This window comes from Thunnus maccoyii, chromosome 23 (assembly GCF_910596095.1).
Source record: "Thunnus maccoyii chromosome 23, fThuMac1.1, whole genome shotgun sequence".
Classification (NCBI taxonomy): Eukaryota; Metazoa; Chordata; class Actinopteri; order Scombriformes; family Scombridae; genus Thunnus; species Thunnus maccoyii.
The window spans coordinates 12479356-12498745 of record NC_056555.1 but is presented as its reverse complement, the minus strand read 5'-3'; the positions used below and the strand labels follow the sequence as shown (position 1 = coordinate 12498745).

At 38.8% G+C, this 19390-nt stretch overlaps 1 long non-coding RNA gene across 4 annotated transcripts in view; it reads right to left on the bottom strand.

Annotated features, from left to right (window-relative positions):
• LOC121890951 overlaps positions 1–18845 on the bottom strand; it is a 29762-nt gene extending 10917 nt beyond the window's left edge. The window contains exons 1-5 of one of the 4 annotated variants that reach the window (XR_006093992.1): positions 17489–18845; positions 17287–17368; positions 12167–12258; positions 11898–12046; positions 1534–1570 (exon numbers count right to left, since the gene is read on the bottom strand). This is a non-coding gene — a long non-coding RNA (uncharacterized LOC121890951). Of the gene's footprint in view, positions 1–1533; positions 1571–11897; positions 12047–12166; positions 12259–17286 lie in introns of all 4 variants that reach the window. The other 3 variants (XR_006093991.1, XR_006093989.1, XR_006093990.1) reach the window with 3 other exon arrangements.
• Between the last annotated feature and the right edge of the window lie 545 nt (positions 18846–19390).

The following is a 19390-nucleotide window of genomic DNA, read 5'->3' as shown; positions in this document are numbered from 1 at the left end:
TCTCATTTTTTGTGTACATACTCTGGCCTGCAGACCTGCTTCTTTGCAATATCCCTTTAAAGGTTTCCAGTGCCCTTTATATAGGGTGGCAGCACTACAGTGTCCAAAATGGGTGGCAGAAAAAAAAGTTTAATGATTTTTTGATCAATCAGTGCTATTGATCAAAATGTCGAAACTGCAATTTTGTAGGAATGTACAAAATGTATGAATGTCAGCATGTGTTTGTGTGTTTTTAAGTAGGGGAATTGAAGACCAAAAGATCAAAAATGGAAAATAAAACATGACATAAGCAGAAAAAAATGATCTGATCCAGTTAAAAATCAAAACATGCACAATAACTATGTAAAACTGTTCATTTTGAGTGGTGGTACTTCACTAAAACTACTTTGTTTCTTTCAACCTCACCAGTGTGAAATCTTTTGAGTCATTATCAATAGTTGTATTCAAAGGATTAGTGTAAGTTTCTGATTCTGTGTGTGCATGCTTGTACTGTGTTTGCTGATGATGTTTTTTGCTGATGGACATGTGCATCCTCACAAACAACCTGTTCTTTCCCCTGATAAATCCTTCATGCTGCCAGTTCCTCATGGAGGAAGGAATGAGACTGGGAGATAAATGATGGAAGGATGGAGATTAGAGGGACAGGGTGTGAGGGAGCAAGAAACAGGAAATGAGATGATGGGAATGAAGCTGAGGCTTTGGAAATAGGAGTTGGGAGAGAGTGAGATTTGTCAGGAGATGTGGACACAAGTAACATTAGGACAGAGAGAGGTGACAGTGAGACAGAGAGGTAGAATAAAAGATTCAGTGAGACAGATAGGAATGACAGAAATCTGACAATTTGTTAGAGGAAGAAAGTAATGAAAAAACAGGTACAAAAAGGAGTAATGTGAAGTAAATGTGATCACTTGGAGTAGAGAATAATACAGTAGAATGCAGTTCTAATGCATATTTTGATTTTTTAGGCTAAAGATGCGGTGTACAGTGCAGTCTGTAAGGATGTGGTCAGTGACTCATTTTTTTGTGTCACACCCAAAACCAGGGCCCATCTTTGAAAGGAAACAGGTTACAATCTCCTCCCTAATACGACCACTTATCTCATGACTGAAAATCTGTACTTACTCTAGGCCACAAAACCATCTCCTTGACAACTGAGCAACTCCATCCTCTGGAGAAGGAAATGTCAGGAGGCTAAAAGCTTCGGACACACCAAAAGTAAGTTGACCTCGTGTTGAGAATGTTTTGCAGAACTGGAATATTCTTGACTGGCCAAGTTGACCTCAATCCAGCTGAATAGGTTTTTCACTTGATGAAGAGCAAGGCTGAAGGCAAAAAACCATCAAAACAAGCAAGAACTGGCTGCAATACAGGCCTTAGAGAGCATTAGGGAAGATGGCATGATGTTTATACATCACACTTAACTTATTTTGAATTTATATACTGCAATTCATCTGATGCTGATGTAAACACCCTTAAATTTATGTTTTATTTCATCTCAAATGTAATATGATTGAGTAAAAAGCCAGTACTTACTCTTTGTGTGTACTGTAGCTGTATGCAGTGATGGTACCTTTAAAAAAAGAAAAAAAAGGATTATCCACTAGCAGCCCTAGGCAAGATTTTAGATTGGCGCTGAGATTTTAGATTATCCTGCGATGCCCCTGTGACATTTTGCACCTTATGCAACCGCTCATGTCGCCTATGACGGGGCTGCCCCTGTCCACTAGCCACCCAAAAACTTTACAACCAGTCACTGAGAGAAGCACTTCCTGTCACTGACTTAAAGCTCAGAGGAGGCTGCACTATATTAATTTAACCAGTATATATCTACATAGGCTCATAAAGTATATAAACCTATTCAGCCCATCTAAATGGTTTATGCAAATGACTGCAAGGAGACAGGATAAGAGTGGCTTTAGTGCAACTCAGCAGGGAGGAGTCTGTTTTATTTTCTACTCTTTTAGGGCACAGCCCTTCACTGCTGCTGCAGTCAGCTGCTGCTGCCGCCTCTGATGATCAACAGATGGTGCTGTGGTACTGCAGTTGCCGCACACACGTCACGGCATGGCATGTAAAATCAATAGACATGAACGGTGAGCTGGAGCACCATCAGATGATCGAATTTACAGACAAAAACACACTTGCCTCTAAAAGCACTGAAACATTGGATTACATAACGAAGACATCCCCTGCCTGCCTTTTGCTGTCATGTCAAGATATGAGCACTCTGTGTGTGTGTGTGTGTGTGTTAGAGCCGAGAAGATGAGGGCTTGTGTGCTATGCTTTGAAAAAGTGTTATTAGGCAATCTGGAAATCTCCTCTTGTACTCACTCTCACTTCCTATGCCTGTCTCCTGCATTTCTCTCTAATTTTTCTCTGTCTGTATTCGAGATAGAAATGTTTGATATTTTGGCTGCGTGCCCCGATTCTCTCTCGCCATATTTCCCCCCTTTCTATCATAATCCATTTTCATCCTGTGTCCTCTCTTTCACTGTTTCCACTGTTTTGTTTTTTTATGTTAGCCACTCATTTTATTCTTTTCCACACTTTACTGTTTTCAGGGACTAATCGCTTCTCTGGAATCTCTATTGTAGACTCAATCCCCTAAACTCCTGCCTTTTATCTTAGCTACGATAATGTCTAAAGCTATGTGGTATGCATGCAAATACGCGCTTGCACAGCATGCACACAGGGAAATGCAATCACACAATTCACGTCCACACGAGCAACACACACAAACAAGTACTCGCACATACATAGAGATAAACGCAAAAGAGGTTCTGAGTCCTGCATTAATTTCTGTCTGGTTCCCTTTTAATTTCCAAAAAGTGAGGGTGATATAACATCCAGCCATCTGAGTTTCCAAAGTCTTGCTAAAGGTGTTTTTTTCTCCTCTCTTGCAATCACACATCCTTGGTTTACAGAGTTTGACTATACTGCAGGTGAAACGGTTATCTTTTATAAACAGAAAACCATTTATTTACACTTTGTCACAATGCTGCTGCATTGCTGTCTTTGTTGCATATGTTTGTGTGTCCTTCAAGAAGAAAAAAAATCAATCTTCATGCCAAGCCATTTTTAATGGATTTCCAATGTCACAAAGTCATGGGAAAAGCCATTAATGACAGAATAAAGCACCCACACTTGGATGCCATTCGAACATTTTCCGCTGACAATGTTCTTTGGTGCTTTTTGGACATGAAAAGATTCTATACTCTGCTACGCTGTCAACTGCAAGTGGAAACTCTTCTGTACAACAACACCTGTCCTGACACTAGAGACTTTTGCTATCCTTTCATAAAAAAAGCCAAGGAGAAAGTCACAAAACTGCATGAAACACAAGAAAGTTTCACATTAAAAACACCTCCTCATTTCCCCACAAGCTATCAATGCCAACACATACACACCTCACCTACACCTATATACCATTGATTCCCATGCATAAAATTTATTTTGGCAGCCCACGCACAGGGAAGGACACTGACAGACGCTCAGGGAGGAATCTCTCTCTGTCACTATGCAGGTGTCACAGGTGCTCCATGATAACGGCACTCTGCTGCAGCGCTGATATGCACACACACACACTCTGAGGAAACCAATGAAGGAGGAGGATCCCTGTTGTATGACTTACTGTAACAGGGCGGTGATTATGGAAGGAAGTAAGCAGTCAGTGCTCTCTCACTTTTTAAAATCTTTTTCTTGCACTCTCAAACTTAAATAGTTTTAGGCACTTATTCTTTACTGCTCCTTAACGGTACTGCGGTTGCCAGACACAGATTTTATAGGAATAATAAAACAAACAGAGACATTGAATGTTATCTAGGGTGTGTAGAGTCAACACTGAATGCTCCGTTTGGCGAGTGGGCTGCTTCTCTTATCTGCTTTCAAACTCTCTTATTCTTACATAGCTATACATACATAGTACAAGGTAAAGTATTGAATTTATTGTATGCTGTAAACATCAGAAGAGAAAATATGCGAAATAAGATGCTGTTTCCTTGTGCTACAGATAATAACTCAACAATATCAGATAATATTAGGGATAGGATCACAATTTTTGAAGCCCAGTCAGGTGCCATATGAATACTGATACAGGTTTTTCTTGCTGTAATCATTACTCCTGTTAAAACTGACCATGAAAAGATCCCATCCGAATGGGTTTCTGATGTCCTCGTTTTGTGTAATATGTATATATGCCTTCTTGTTTCTAAAAAGGATCAGTCATATAGTGACAAATTCCCCCTTCTTCTAACAGTTTCTGCCTGACTCTACCACACTTACTGTTTTATTTATTTTCAAGGTGTCTCTTCCCCTGTCCATCTGGCTCTTGCCTACTCATTCATGCCTTGTTAACATTTCTTGACTTCCTTTCTCTTGTTCTCTCTGTCTCTCTTGATTCCCCTTCTCTTACTTAATTTATGCTTTATTTCCCGAACCCTCTCAGCCCGTTATTCCCTCTTTCTACCTCTTTTCAGTCTGCCACTCCCTCTTTTCTCTTCAGCACAAACTTCAAACACATGTAGGATGTAACACTTCTGCTCAAATTACAATATCCACTCAATGCCCAGCCTCCTTCCATTCATTGCATCACATCCCCCCCAACGTTAAAGTAATGATCCATGACATTTTGATATAAATGAACATCTGTTTTGCTGCCCTATATAACACAACAGCAATTTTACCTACTCAGCTATTGACTATGAGATAAATGGCAGATGCATGAATAAGAATAAATGAGCATCCAAAATAATCATTTTCCTTCTTATGGTATGGAAAATTTGAGTGGAAAGTTACGCTACACAACTTCCACTACCAATAAGTTTGTTTATTCACATACAGCATGACGTTCATACACAAGCATACCAATGTGTAAGCAGTGGAAAAATACAATTTCACATCCAGAGAACCAAGACACACCCTCACACACACACTTTCACTCATACACAGGGACAAAGAATAACTTCACGAGGCTTCACAAGAATCCTTCATGTAATTACTAAAGAAGACATGTTGCGCTGGAACACGGATCGTGACGTGCGGAACAAAACTGGCGTCTTTTATGAAGCTGAGCGCTGGAGCTCAGTGAACACGATGACATGAGATCCAAACCCTCAGGGGAATACATGTGTCCTTGTTTGCTATACACAGATGGCAAACCATAGATGAACAGACGGATGTTTTGTGTGTATGACAGTGTGTGTGTGTGTGTGTGTGTGTGCTTGTGTGTGGCTGAGATGTGGATACATAATTGTGTATTTTTATAAGCATGTGTGGGCAGGTATTTTGTAAATACAGATGAATCCCTGATGTGAATAAATGTGTGTCCTTGCATAATGAATAGATGAAGAAGAAAGAAATCAAAGATCACGTGGTTGAGGATGAACATTTTTGTGTGTTTGGTATTTATATGTGTTGAAGAGAGAAGAGGAAATGATGGTGATGGATGAGCGTGACATTTGTAACTCACTTTGGGTTAGTTTTCCCAGAAAAAAGGAGAATTACAATATGAAAAACTTGTTTGCTCAGTGAGTCCCTTGTTGAATGAATGCGTCAATCTGTTTTTGGTAGCCTCTAGCAACCAAAGTATCACTAAAATACAACACCATCCTCCAAATCTACATTTGCTTTCATAACGAGACACCTCATTTCTACTCTAGAGCTATTAGCAGAAAGCATGGCGATGACACTGTAGAAATCCTTACAATTCATATTATTGCAAAGAATGAAAATTAACTCAATTCTGGCTTGACTGCAGTGCAATCAACAGAACTAAACGCTTGCTCTGAGGCAGAATGTAAATTATGCACAAATCTGGCTTCACACTGTTAATAATAGATTTAACCCCTAAGTTCCCTCTTTTAAGTAAAGTCTAGATGAGACTAAGGTTCAGAGCAGTGTAATGAAAAACAAAAAATGCCGTCTTTCCCATTTTTTTTTCTTTTTAATGTTCTATTATTATTATCAGATCAGTATGTGTTTAAATACAAACAGTATTCATATTTTAAATACATTTTATGTTACTGCCAAGCAGAATAAAAGAGCCAAAAAGCCCAGTGTATACCACATGGTGATGATGTTGGATTGGGAGTCATGGAGCATGTTTTCAATTTTTGACTGACAGTTCAGTTTGCATCTGTGAAGCACAGAGAAAGAAAAAAAAAGAAATGGAAAATCTCTATTTTACATACCCCCACTTTGTCAAGTCATACAGTAAATCATATTTTCATATTCTGTGCCTGTCTGCATTAATCTTTCCAGCTCAGTCAGGAGCTTGAAAAATCCATTCTGCTTATATAGTGGAGAGCCTGTGCATGCATCCAGGTAGGCACTGCATGAATACTTATTGTGTTTATTACAATACACAACTACCAAACAATGGCTGTTTTGTGTAGCTGGACAGGGGTGGGATAAATAATCAGTATCCCTTTATTAGTTGTACTTACACTAAGTACAGGCAGCTACAAAAGCCAACTTAACAATGAGTTATTACAAATTAGACCTGATCCAAGTAGTTAATCTGTCTGCTGCGCCTCAGTAGGTTTTTGTGTCTGGAACTGTTTAAAAAAAATACAAACAAACAAAAAGCAATCATAGGTGGCACCTTGCAGAAACATAATATCCGATGTAAATAAAACACTAGTCTGCTAGTCACCTTCTACCTCACTAGATCATCAAGCCAACTGGTCTCAGCTGTGTTAATTCAAGAGTAAAATACTTTTAGGAGAACTTTCACCAGTTTGACAATTTTGAAAATACTGTTCATTGTGGATTTACAAGGCTTTGTTTTGAAGATGGGAATTTGCTTTTTGTCATCTTTTCCTCTCACATCAAGACAAACTGGGGAGTCTCAAGCATCTGCTTGCTGATTTATTTTTATGACTGTTCAGCATATTTGATTTTTTTGTTTGTTTCTTTCTTTTTTTGTTTATTTGTTTTTATCAGTGGGGAGATGTTTGAAATTCTGTCTGCGTGAGTGTAATGTTGGCCAATCAGCAGGAGTGGGACTAGGACTGATCCAGATGGATATTCATGTATATCATAAATATATATAATATATAATATTCTGAGCAACCTATGAGCTGGGAAAAATTGAGGTCCCCTGAAAGAAGTCCTGCACTATCTTTGATTTTATGTAGTTTATTTTGATTTAAATGGAAGAGACCTCTCTATTGGAGAAAATCATGTTTTTTTTTGTTGCCTGACAGACTTGACACTCATCTTGATCCAGGTCTGGACTAAGGCTAATGGCTTAATCATGATGAATAGGCTGATATAGTGTATCAACAGAATGGTCCAAGGCAAGAGAAAGAGAGAGTTTTGAACTCTCCCCGCACACACTGTGTTCTTCCGATTACAAATATTAGTCCTCAATATTAGGATAGTGGGGCTGCCTTGAAAAAGCCTAAGAACTCATTATACAAATACATGAATGATTTTTACAGTGCCAAACCAAACACAAGTGTTGAGTTGCAGAAGGACTTACTTGGTAGTCAACAGTGTATTTATTCTTTTTTAAAGCAAATTTAAATCTAATACTGACCTTCCATTCCTCTGCACTAGACACAATGAAACTCTCCACAGCACAATGACTGGGTTCCTGTTAGCACTGCTAGAGCAACTTAAACACAATACTGCCAATCAGTCAGCCCCTGCTGGCTCAGATTTTTTTGTTCTGGCTAGTGGTGTAGTTGCCTGGTCAAAGCAGCTGCAGCAACACTTCGCCTTTCTGTGCCGCACTTACTCAGCAATGTGCTTTCATGACTCATACAAGTACTCCTCAGCTTTGATAACATGTTATAAAAGGTTATATAATCCATAATGTTCGCTGAGAAGATAACACAAAATATTTAAATACATGGCAATAAGACAATAACTGATGCAATGTTCTTTATATTGTTTATACTGTCATTGAAAAGCCAGGACACAGCGTTGCACCCTCCCTTTAGCCCTAAAAGCATGACATAGTGTGAAATAGCTACAAACATTTAAACTTTCAACAAAGGGGCAACATAGCGAGCGAGGGGAGCAACTCTCACTAAATGCTTCACAACAATACCAAGAGCCACAGCTACTGTAGCACTTTCCCTAAGCATCACTTTAATGATAATTGCAAATGAAACTGGTGCACTGTGGATAGAGCTACTGTGTGTGTACTAAAAGCTGTGCAGTTCAATTTATAGTTCCATTTCCTATACCTGTATACAGTATTAGTTCACTATTTTTTTAAGAACTTTGCAGAGCTGTGAAATTCTGGTGGGTTTAGTTTCCTGTAAAGTGAACTATTGTGAGGAGCTTGAAGAAGTAATAAAATAAACATAAATATAATACTCCATTATTCTGGGCCACACCTGCATAAAGGCTACAAACACTTCATATGGAGCTAACCTTTTCATCTGAACACTTCAACACTCTCTCTCTTACACACACTGTGCGCAGCTCACCAGAGTCATTTGTCATGATTAGCAGATGGCTACTGACTGACCGTTCAAACACCTTTGTCTGCTGCTACAAGGTATCGACTGATGAAGTCAGACAGAGAGACTAGTGAGAACTATTGAGTGTGTGCACTGCTTCCATTCAGAAAATATTACTATTATAATATCATATCTAGTGAAATGCAATCATCAGTCTTTACCTTGTGGCAGTTAATAAAGGTTTTTCACAGTCAGTCATTAAACCTCCATATACACATTCAAATAACTGCTAATATGGCCAGAATATGCAATTTTTCTGCCATTTTTTAGAGTATTCTGATGAAGGCAGATTGCAGATATGCATAAGTGCTGTGTTAATGCTGTTTCTAATATTGTAGTGTGTCCTATAAAAGTGTTAAACTGCTTTAAAACTGCACTCAGAAATGGTTGTTTCACTGTGGTAGAGTAAATTCCCACTTTTGTATTATGTAAAGCATTTGAAATATATCAAATATAATGCAATCATGCAATACACCACCACCACAAGCTAAAACAGAAATTGAGATATTGTTGGACTAAAATACTTCTGATTCTCTCATCAACAGCAGCAATAAGTTGTAATCATTGAAACCAGTGATTTCAGTTGCAAAGTTTAACAATGTTGCTAAAGTAGATATGAACTAACCTCGGACTGGTCATAGATGTAACTATCAAATTATTACACTTAAACACCCAAACTTTTCCATGATTTTTTTCACAAATGACCCGCATATCCAAACAAATGATGCCACTGCTGATAAAGAGGTGTGCATGGAGTCTTTAAAGATATAAGATCCACCGGGTAAACATTGTCCCACACATCTCATGGTGTAATTGGGCTGTCAGAGTGAAAGTGAGGTTCCTTATGACCCATAATGGCCATGCCTACCAATGCTTTGACCTTGTGCTCTAGCAATGATGAAAGAGGCTGATTTCTATGTTGTGGGAGACCACAATGATGCATGGCATCATTTTTAGCCCAATCTGAGATGCTCTTGGGACGTTGTGTGTATCGCTAAAGGTCAATTCAAAAAGGTCACATTGTGACGGAAAATACAAATATCCATAAATATCGTATATGTGAGAGAAAGGCACATATATGCATTTCTAAACATACAGAACGATAGGATGAGAGAGTGTGTACGTATTTTGTTTGGTGATTTCCTGAAACACAGATAAGTAACATTTAAATTTATGCAAACAATAAGCCTGTTTCTTCTCTCAGTGCACACAACTACCAACACACAAATGCAAATGTCTTGCACTCTGACCACATTTTGTTGTTTATCTAATGACATCTGAGTTCTGTATGTAAAACTCATCAACTTAGAGCTCAAAGCCCAACTAAATTTCAGCTAGTTCAGTACATTTCCCTAAAGCTTCATATGACGCAACATGTTTTCCCACTTCACACCAACTGTTCTCAGCCAAATTGGCCAGAAACTTTCTCAACATGGATCACATTTTGAAGATGTTTCTACGATTAAGAGCGTATCTGAGATAACTTCCTTCATTCCTCCGTAATATACCATGGAGGGAGAATGTGTGTATAATCTGTGGCATAATTACACAGTATTAGCAGGACTCCCCTGGGAGAGAGATTGTGAGATGGAGGTAGAGATCAAGGCAGAGATAGAGACAGGGGAAACTGGGGGGAAACAGAGACAACAAAAGAGAGGGTGAAGGTAGAAAAAAAAAAGATAAGAGTAAAAAAAGTTAATAGAGACATGAGAAGAGAGATAAATAATGCTGAAACTGCTGAAATTAAGGCTGGAGTCTGTTTGAAAATAGAGGCAGCATTCCAGTTACAGTGTATGTTGTGTTTTGGTTGTGTCTGTGCATGAGACCAGATTCCAATTTATTTTAGTATGGATGAGTGTATATATAAATGTACACATTCATATATTCTAGTGTGTGTGTGTGTGTGTGTGTGTGTTCATACATGTGTAAGCGTGTGTGAGATCATCTTAGCTCCCAACACCAATCTGTGAATAGGAGTGGGATGAGAGCAGCTCTATTTTGGAGGTCTGGAGCCATGGCCGTCTGTCAGTGTGGGAAGAGATAAACCATTATTCAACAGAGAGAGCGACAGAGAGAGAGAGAGAGAGAGAGAGAGAGAGAGAGAGAGAGAGAGAGAGAGAGATCCTAAGTAGGATTGAAAGCTTGTTTGATAGTTAATATATATATATATATATATATATATATATATATATATATATATATATATATATACTTCAGCTGCTCTTGATATAGTTTTTGATAAATGTTGATGAAGTCTGAAAGTTAGAAAAAGAAACAGGCAGAGAGGAGAGAGATATGACAAGGAAATGTTTTTCTTGAATGTATCTGCCCAGTCACAAAATGTTCATACTGACTATATCAGTGCAGCATCTTGCCTTAAATAAAATTTGTCTCCACAAATATCAGAAGAAATCATCATTTCTTCTGATATTTGTGATATTAAGCTTCAAGGAAAAAGAGCAGAGGTGCTATATCACACAACAATGGCCAAGTATTTAATTAGTGAGGCTATTGTTTAGACTGTCATCTGTAACTACATTGATTGTAAGACAATGTGGGTTAGGATCTGTCTAATCAATCCCATCATACATTCACCTGGTCAACAATGTTAGAAAAAAAATGAGAAAAACCTTAGTTTTTACAAGTTGGGAAAAGTAGAGGGTGTGGCCGTTAATTTGATGATCAGCTACACAAGCATATATCAATCTCCAATAATTAACCCTCTGAAAATCCACTGGTACTTAAATGGGCCTTTTTCAGGCCTATGGTAAAGTGGAAAAAACAAATAATAAATAGTAAAATCAATGATGACTGAATTCCATTTAGCTGCTTCAGTGTCAGGGTCATGGTATTGTACATGCTGGCTCACTATCACACTGTTATGGCTTAATGAGATACTTGAATAGTACAAAGGCATCATTAATGTTTTTATTAATATCTGTCCTTTTACTACTATCACTGGTCAAAATGTCTGGTGTGAAAAAGGCCTATTTTGGTTTATTTTAAGCATTATATCTTTAGCAGACAGACTGGAAACAGTCTGTCCAAAGGTAACAAAATCCATCAGCCAGCACTTCTATCTTAATAATCTTACTTAGGAACTTCTAAGCTTACTAATTAACACATTATATGTTTAATACATACAAAAACTACAGAGAAAAGAGTACAGTTTTCCCCTGTAAAACAGCAAAGGGAAGCAATATGAACAGGGGTAGAGGAAATATGTGCCAGCAGGATTAAGGGGATGTGGCAGCAGGGTGCTTAGACCTGATTGGAGCAGGCCACTAATCAAATGATAACCTGGTCAGATCTCTGGAGGGCCAAGCCACAAGAGAAGTTCCTGATCCACTTGGTTTACCAGAGATGCCACAGCGGCAGACGACATCTGCGAAAGGATTGACAACAGCAAACAACAGCACTCACCAAGGAAGACAATTGGTCTTGAAAGCAGCAGTGCTCAAGATCAAGTAAACTTCTTGCCGCTGTTTTTCGACTGTCAGCTGAAGGTTAACCTAGGGAGACAGCTCAAGTTGACAAGTTGATGTCCCCTTGGAAGACCAGATGGAGGAGGCCTCGGAGAGAAAGAGAGCCAAGTACATAGAATTGGTTTCAGACGACTAATTGAAATATTGATATATTAATTGTTGTGATGACTCAACATGAGGTGCAGTAATATGTTGAAATACAAATACCGTTGGATGTCCTAGTGACCATGAGTCGCAATGTTCCTGGTTCCTTTGATGTCGTTGCCCATCCCTCATTTCTGTCATCACGCTACTTCCAGCTATTTAAAGGCATAGTTGATGCGGTAGAGTTTGAAAGTTAGAAATAGAAACACGCAGGAAGAGGAAAGACAGATATGAACAGAAAGTAAGGAATAGAGAAAATAGAAGCACAAAAGAGAAACCAAAAAGTTTGGGAATAGAACAGCCTGGTCACCAGAATAAAACGTTGGCATTGTACATTTCTGCAAATGACGGATACGATGAATATCTACATTTCAACATGTGTTATATGTAGCATATCAACATTTCAACAATATGTAGCATATCAACATTTCTAAAATACGTATCATATCAACATTTCTAAAGTGAAGTAGTTTACATGAGATCTATATAAGCTGACTTTCTTAGAAGGAGGAGGAGGGGTCAGTGGATGGCTAGCAAGTTTGTTGGCAGAAAGTTGGAAATCAGCAGAGAGCACAGTTTGAGACTACCTCGAAAGCAATGCCTGCTTCCCGTTTCAACTGACAAAACCAGGTTTTTTTAGTGAGACGTTGGGACATTTGCAGCTGTTTTTATTTTATTTTATTATTTTTATTTTAATCCAAACCACAATCTTTCCCTCACCCTAACCGAGTAGTTTTTGTGCCCAAACCTCACCAGACCTTAACCACAGCACCGTCACATCATAAAACACCATTATTCAACTGATAACAGCGAACATTGAAACATAGACAATCAACGTATCTGTGGTTTCAAGAAACATACAATACCAACGTTTTATTCTGGCGATAGGGTTGAACAGAATAGAATAGAATATACATAAAAAGAGAGAGAAGGGAAGTTGATACCAGCGAAACAGGGAATAAGTAACTACAGAGTCACTATCACGATTTCACTGCTTCTCAGTTAGACACCCTCTGAAAAGCTCCACAGAGCAACATACAGTCACTTCTTTGAATTTCAACACAAATAGCTGCCAATAGTTCACAAATGTTTTTGAAACAAGGTGAGTGTGTTGGAGAGGTGGCGGGAGGAATGTGACTGTAGAGGATGTGGAGAGCAAGAAAGACAACAGAGAGATATGACTTTCAGCGAGAGAGACAGAGCAACTTTCTAGAGTACTTTGGTATGATGTTATTACACCTGCTGTCTCACACACAGAGACACACACACATACACACACAAACTGTCACATCTAAGCCTGTATTGTTGCGATACGGTAAGACAGAATAAATTACTCTGTCTCACTGCATTTCATGCATGACTGTATATGCACACACACAAACACACACTCTCACTTGCACACACACACACCTGCAACAGTGTCAGCATTCATACCTGTGCAAGTGCAATGTATACAGTCACTTTGAGAAAAGAGATATATAGAAGCACATATAGAAAATGTAGAATTAACAGATTTTCTCTTCTCAAAAACCAGGAATGAGAAACAGGTGAAGAATGAATTTGTGTTCAGCTGTAGGCAGAGCTGTGTGAAGGGAGAATGACTGAATAGTTGGTTTTCATTCAAATAAAAAGAGAAAGGAGCCCACACCTCCACAACGCAAAACCAAGGTTTTTCACTATCCATCACTTATTAACACCATATCATTTTATAGCCATTTTTATTCTCTCTCCTTGACAAATACAATCTTTCAAATCATGCCTTTATACAGCTTTCAAGGATGTACTCTCGCAAAACATTCTTCACTTCATTTTAGCCCCTACTTATCTTTGGTGTTTGTTAAGTGACCCCAGAGAGGATAAAGCACATCATTTCTATAGAGGGAGCATGCTCAACAGTTTGATAATCAAAGGAAAGAGACCGAGTGAGCCACAAGAGCTATAAAATTTACAGATGAAGACAGATTGAGGAGGATTTTATTTCTTTGCTTACAGTAATCAGGACATGAGCCATTTAATTACAAGATATCAGTGACTAACTACTTACTATTCTTTATTAATTAAATGTAAAGAGTCATTTATATGATAAAGAGCACATTTCCAAGGGTACATGATTATTCTATTTTTTCAGTTGATCTTTTAATAATTAAAATGTCAGAAAGCAGAGAAAAGTGCCGATCATAATTTCTCAGAACTCAAGAATACATTTTCAGTTGTCTTGTTTTGTTAAAGCCACAGTGCAAATTCACAGATTTAAGAAGCTAGAACCAGTCATCTTTTGGTTGTTTTGTTTGATAAATGACTTACATGTAAACCCGACTTTGAACTAAATGCGAACATCATAATGCTAACATGCTCACAATGACAATACAAACTTGTTGATGTTTACTGGGAAACTTATGATGTTTACCATTGTCACAAAAGATGTTAGCATGCTAACATTTGCTAACTAATGCTAAAAACAAATTACAGCTGAGGCTGATGGAAACGTCAAAAGTTTTGCAGGTATTTGGTCATAAACCAAAGTATTGAAAAAATTTAAAGTTTGAGCTGATAATGGTGCTAGTGGAAACTTTAGTTTTTACAGTTCAGCCTGTGGGCAACATGAATGTCTGTACCAAATGTCATGGCAATCTGTCTGATAGTTGTCAAGATGTTTTACTCAAAACCTCAAATGTCAGTCTCATGGAGGAAAGTCAGAGGATCACCATGAATGTCTGTACAAAATGTCATAGCAACCCATCCAATAGTTGTTGAGATATTTCCGTTTGGAACAAATTGGTGGACCAACAGACCGAAATTGCCATCCAAGGATACTGTTTTGTAGCTGCTTCTGAAAATACTTTCCATTCTTATTGTGTTGCTCAGCTATTCAAATACTGTTCACGGGTTATATTGCATGTCAGGGCAAAACCATTAAATGATTATGAAAGCAATAACGCTCTGCTTTATGAGTCTTACAGCAGCTGTTTTTAAATCACTATAAAGTACTGTACGGACTGTTCTAATTGTTTAAATACCATATAGGAGTGCTTAGAGAGAAATCATCTATGGATGTTAAAAGGAAAGAGGAGCGCAGCTATAGAGGTGGTGTAATTCAGATAGGTATATCCTATCGCAGATTTTTAGTTGAGTACAGCTCATGATGATTTGTGAGGCCAAATCCTACACAAGGCCAAAATGTTGATAGCTGTGTACTCACACTCAGTTGCTATCAGGGACCTCAGCATTTACTGTGCCAAGTGTTCTGACCTTGGAGGGCTTGAAAGGAGAAACAAAAGATTATTTCTTCCCCACACATACAGCACTTGCAGGGGTGTATGTTTGGAGCTAGTTTGGGACTTGAAGCTTATGATGACTACCCAACAGAGAGAAATTTGACTGTGCAGAATATATAGTCTGTGCTCCCAAAACTTCATCATGAACACCAACAGTTAATTATTCGTTATTAGTAAACAACATTCAGTCTTGTCTGCAATGCAATATTTTCTCAGTGAGTCATCTGCTTTAACGGAATATTTTGACATTTTGGTAAATACACTTATTCACTATGTGGCAGACTTAAATAAGAAAATTGATACTACTCACACATCTGTCCCTTCAAGTATAAGGATACAGCAGGTTAGCTTAGCTTAGCAAACTGACTGGAAACATCTACCCACCTACCAGCACTTCTATCTTACTAATCTTACTTAATAATGTCTAAGCTTACTATTTATCACATTATATGTCATTTGTTTAATTAGTACAAAACCCAGAGTGTAACCCCCCTCCTCCTTTAAAACAGCAAAGGGAAGGAGAGAAGACATATGAACAGTGGTGGAGGAAGTAGGATTGTGCCACCAGGATTGCAGGGATGAGGGCGACATGGCTGCTTGGACCAGATGGGAGCAAGCCATTGATTACAACATTACTTGGTCAGAGCTCTGGACGGCTGAGCCTCACAAGAAGCTAGAGGATTTGGCATTTGGCCTTGTCGAGAAAGAGGAGAAGCCACAGCAGTGCTCAAGATCATCAAGTGTGCTTCTTGCCAGTGTTTTGGGCTGGCAGCTGAAAGTTCAAGCTCAAGTTGACAAGTGCATGTCCCCTGGGAAGACCAGATGGAGGAGGCCTCGGAGAGAAAGAGAGCCAAGTACGTAGACCAAACAACTAATTGAAGCAACAATTCATATTGATGTGATGATTCAACATGAGGTGAGACTTGAGCAGCTATGCTTGCATAGAGTAGTGGAGCCACTAATACATTCGATCTGCTGAGTGTTTTCTATAGTTTGCATACATTCACAGTCAGTTTTGGCAACAGTATCTTGGCAGTCAGCTGGCTGGCATTCCCTCTGCTCGCTGAAATAGAGAGTCCCAATCGGCTAATAATGACAAACAGACTCAATGGATGCAGCAGAAACAACAAGTGGGCATTTCAGCAACACATTTTCTTTGGTGGGTTCAACATTATTCCTTTGCCATATACAGCACAGCATGGCTGCCAAATTGTATTTTTTATTCTTGGAGAGAGAGAGGACACTCGCCGAAGAGGGAAAAGTTTAAAAAAAACAAGGTGTAAGATAGAAAACAAACACTGTACAAATAGTTGTCAGCAATTGTCACATGATTGGAATGTATCATTCTTTCTCTCTTGTGTTTGTGTCTATCAGTGGATGCTGACAGTTCGTCGTCTGCTGCAATCTATTCTCATTATCTTCCTGTCTGCTTGTGCCAAGCTGATTCTCTCTTTCTGTCTTTTGCTACACCCTCCCTTGATATAGGTCCTGAGTGCGGTCATTGTTGCATTTCTCTCTGTCAGAAAGTGAGACGTAGCAGAAAGAGAAAGAGCGAAAGAAAAAGAAAAGGGAGAAAGAAAAGATTCTCACTCCAGTCGCTGTGTCATTGACACAAGCTTAGAGGGGAACAGTGAAACTGAATCTCAACACATTTCATTGACACATTTCCATCTCATTTCAGTTGAGACAGAAGACAGACAGACAGGGAGGGATAGAGGGAGACAGATTGTGTCTCGGTTCAACTAAGAGAGAAAGGGAAAAGGATGGAGAAAGAAGGCAAACGAAGAGAAAGACACAGGAAAAGACATGCCCTCATACATTTTGATGACACAGGCTGCTACCCCGTCGATCCCTGTGCCGTGACATTGCAGAGACATGGCATAATCAAACACACACACACACACACACCTTGGATGTTGCTGCTGCTGTCTACCTGACAACTCGACACGGCTCTGCCTATCAGTGCTGACAAGGACATCCATCCTCTGTCCTGGAGAGACCACACACACACACAAGGAGAGACAGACCTTACACACCAACTTAGACACAGTAGCTCCACGTAGACATGAAAACACATAATATGGCACATGGCACAGCAGCAAACACACACCTGTCGTCTTCCACTGAAACACACACCTGGCCACAGCTTTCATCACTGTCCAACAAAACCTGGAGCATCACTGCCAACCCGAGCTAGGCCAAGCAGGAGTAAAACCATCGTCTGAGGCCAAGTTTAGGAGCTCTGGAGACAGATAGGCTTTGTTATTCATCTCAAGGGACTGAAGCATGGTATAGCCTCACCCTGCTCACAATGGAACCAGAAGTCAGTGAACTGGAGGTAAGGTAGGTGAACAAAAAAAAAATCAATCTGTCTGAGATGGTCTTTTTGCAGTGCACTGCTTCAAATGACCAGCAAAACAAAAAAAGCTTATTTTTAAATGTGTGTGTTATTCTTGAAGCATATTCTCTTTTCTAGTTAGATTAGATTAAAATTGAAAACAGGTTGATTAACTTAATGTTTTGTGAAACAAATGGATAATTCACAATTACTGTTTCTTTTCTTAAATGTATCACACTTTCTATTTGTGTAGCCAATGTCAACTCTTTGCTGTAGGACATTATATCCTGATATGAGCTGTTTCTGATGTGATTGTACTTGTATCTGCACTCATCCATGGGGAACAACCTAGAAATAGCACTTGAGAAGTATTCCAGCATAGAGTTTTTTATTTGTGTGTGTGTGTTTTGTGGGCCCTGTGTTCAGTCTGACCTATGCTCATCTTGATTAAGCTTATTTATGCTTCATCAACTGTGTTAAGTTTGTAGTTGAACTCTGGTCATGCCTTCAGAAAGCATTACTACAGACAGACACATACACACACATGCAAGGGCAAACACGAATGGTTGAACATCCACAGAACCGAACACACCCACATATATCTATAAGAATAACAGGATTATGACTGACGGGCAGAGAATAGATTGCAAGTGTCAGGAAGGAAGGCGGTGACAAAATCAGGATCTAATGGTGTTGACTTGCAGACTGGTGGTCCAGTGAAAGAGAGAGAGAGAAAGAAAGAGATGCTGATTGACTGACTAACTGACTGAGGACAGAGATAATGAGATAACATGAGCTAATGAACACGACGAAGAACAAGGGGGGAAAAAAGCACAAGAGACATTCACATAGTGTTTGTGTGTGCATTACATAAACTGACTTGATCGGATAAAAAACACATTGAATTACAATGACATAGGTTTCACACTACATTACACCATGAAATGCACCACATGTTATGCAAATCATAAATATGTTGCCAAAAATACAGATACATTTAACATGAATTCATTGCTCTGTGTGATGATTCCATCACTTCCTTATGGCTCTTTTGACCCTGTATCCTTTGCATGTTACTGTAATACACACATGGACATACTGCACATGCATACTTTATTTATAAATTCATACAATTCATACAAGTAATTCTCACTAGTCTTTATTAAACCAGACAAAAGCCTTGAGGATATCGCGGAGAGAGACACTGGAAGAACAAAGCTAAATGAGATCCAGGAGGATTTTTGTCAGGACAGAGCAGGATTTGTGGTACAACACCACGTTGCACAACAACTGTTGTAGAACATAAGTAGCACTGAGCCTGCGAAAGACTGCGCAGGAGAAAAATCTAACTGCTTGTGAAATATAACTCAGTTTCTGAGTGTAGTCCAAAAAGGGTCAAGCTAAGCGACTAACACATTGATAATTCTGCCTAAAGAGACTGTGTACTTGTCTGGACTCCATACATATTGTATGTTGAATATACAGGCATACAATACCTAGAGATCAACAAGGGAATATAAACAGTATGTTCACACAACATGAACTTAAAGAAATGAAAATATCATTTATATTGCTGACTCCCATGTATATTTTAAATCACATACATTTTTACTTTTAGGTTTAAAGGGCAAAAGAGTTGTAAAACTCAAAAAAATCTGTTAATAATTATGTACA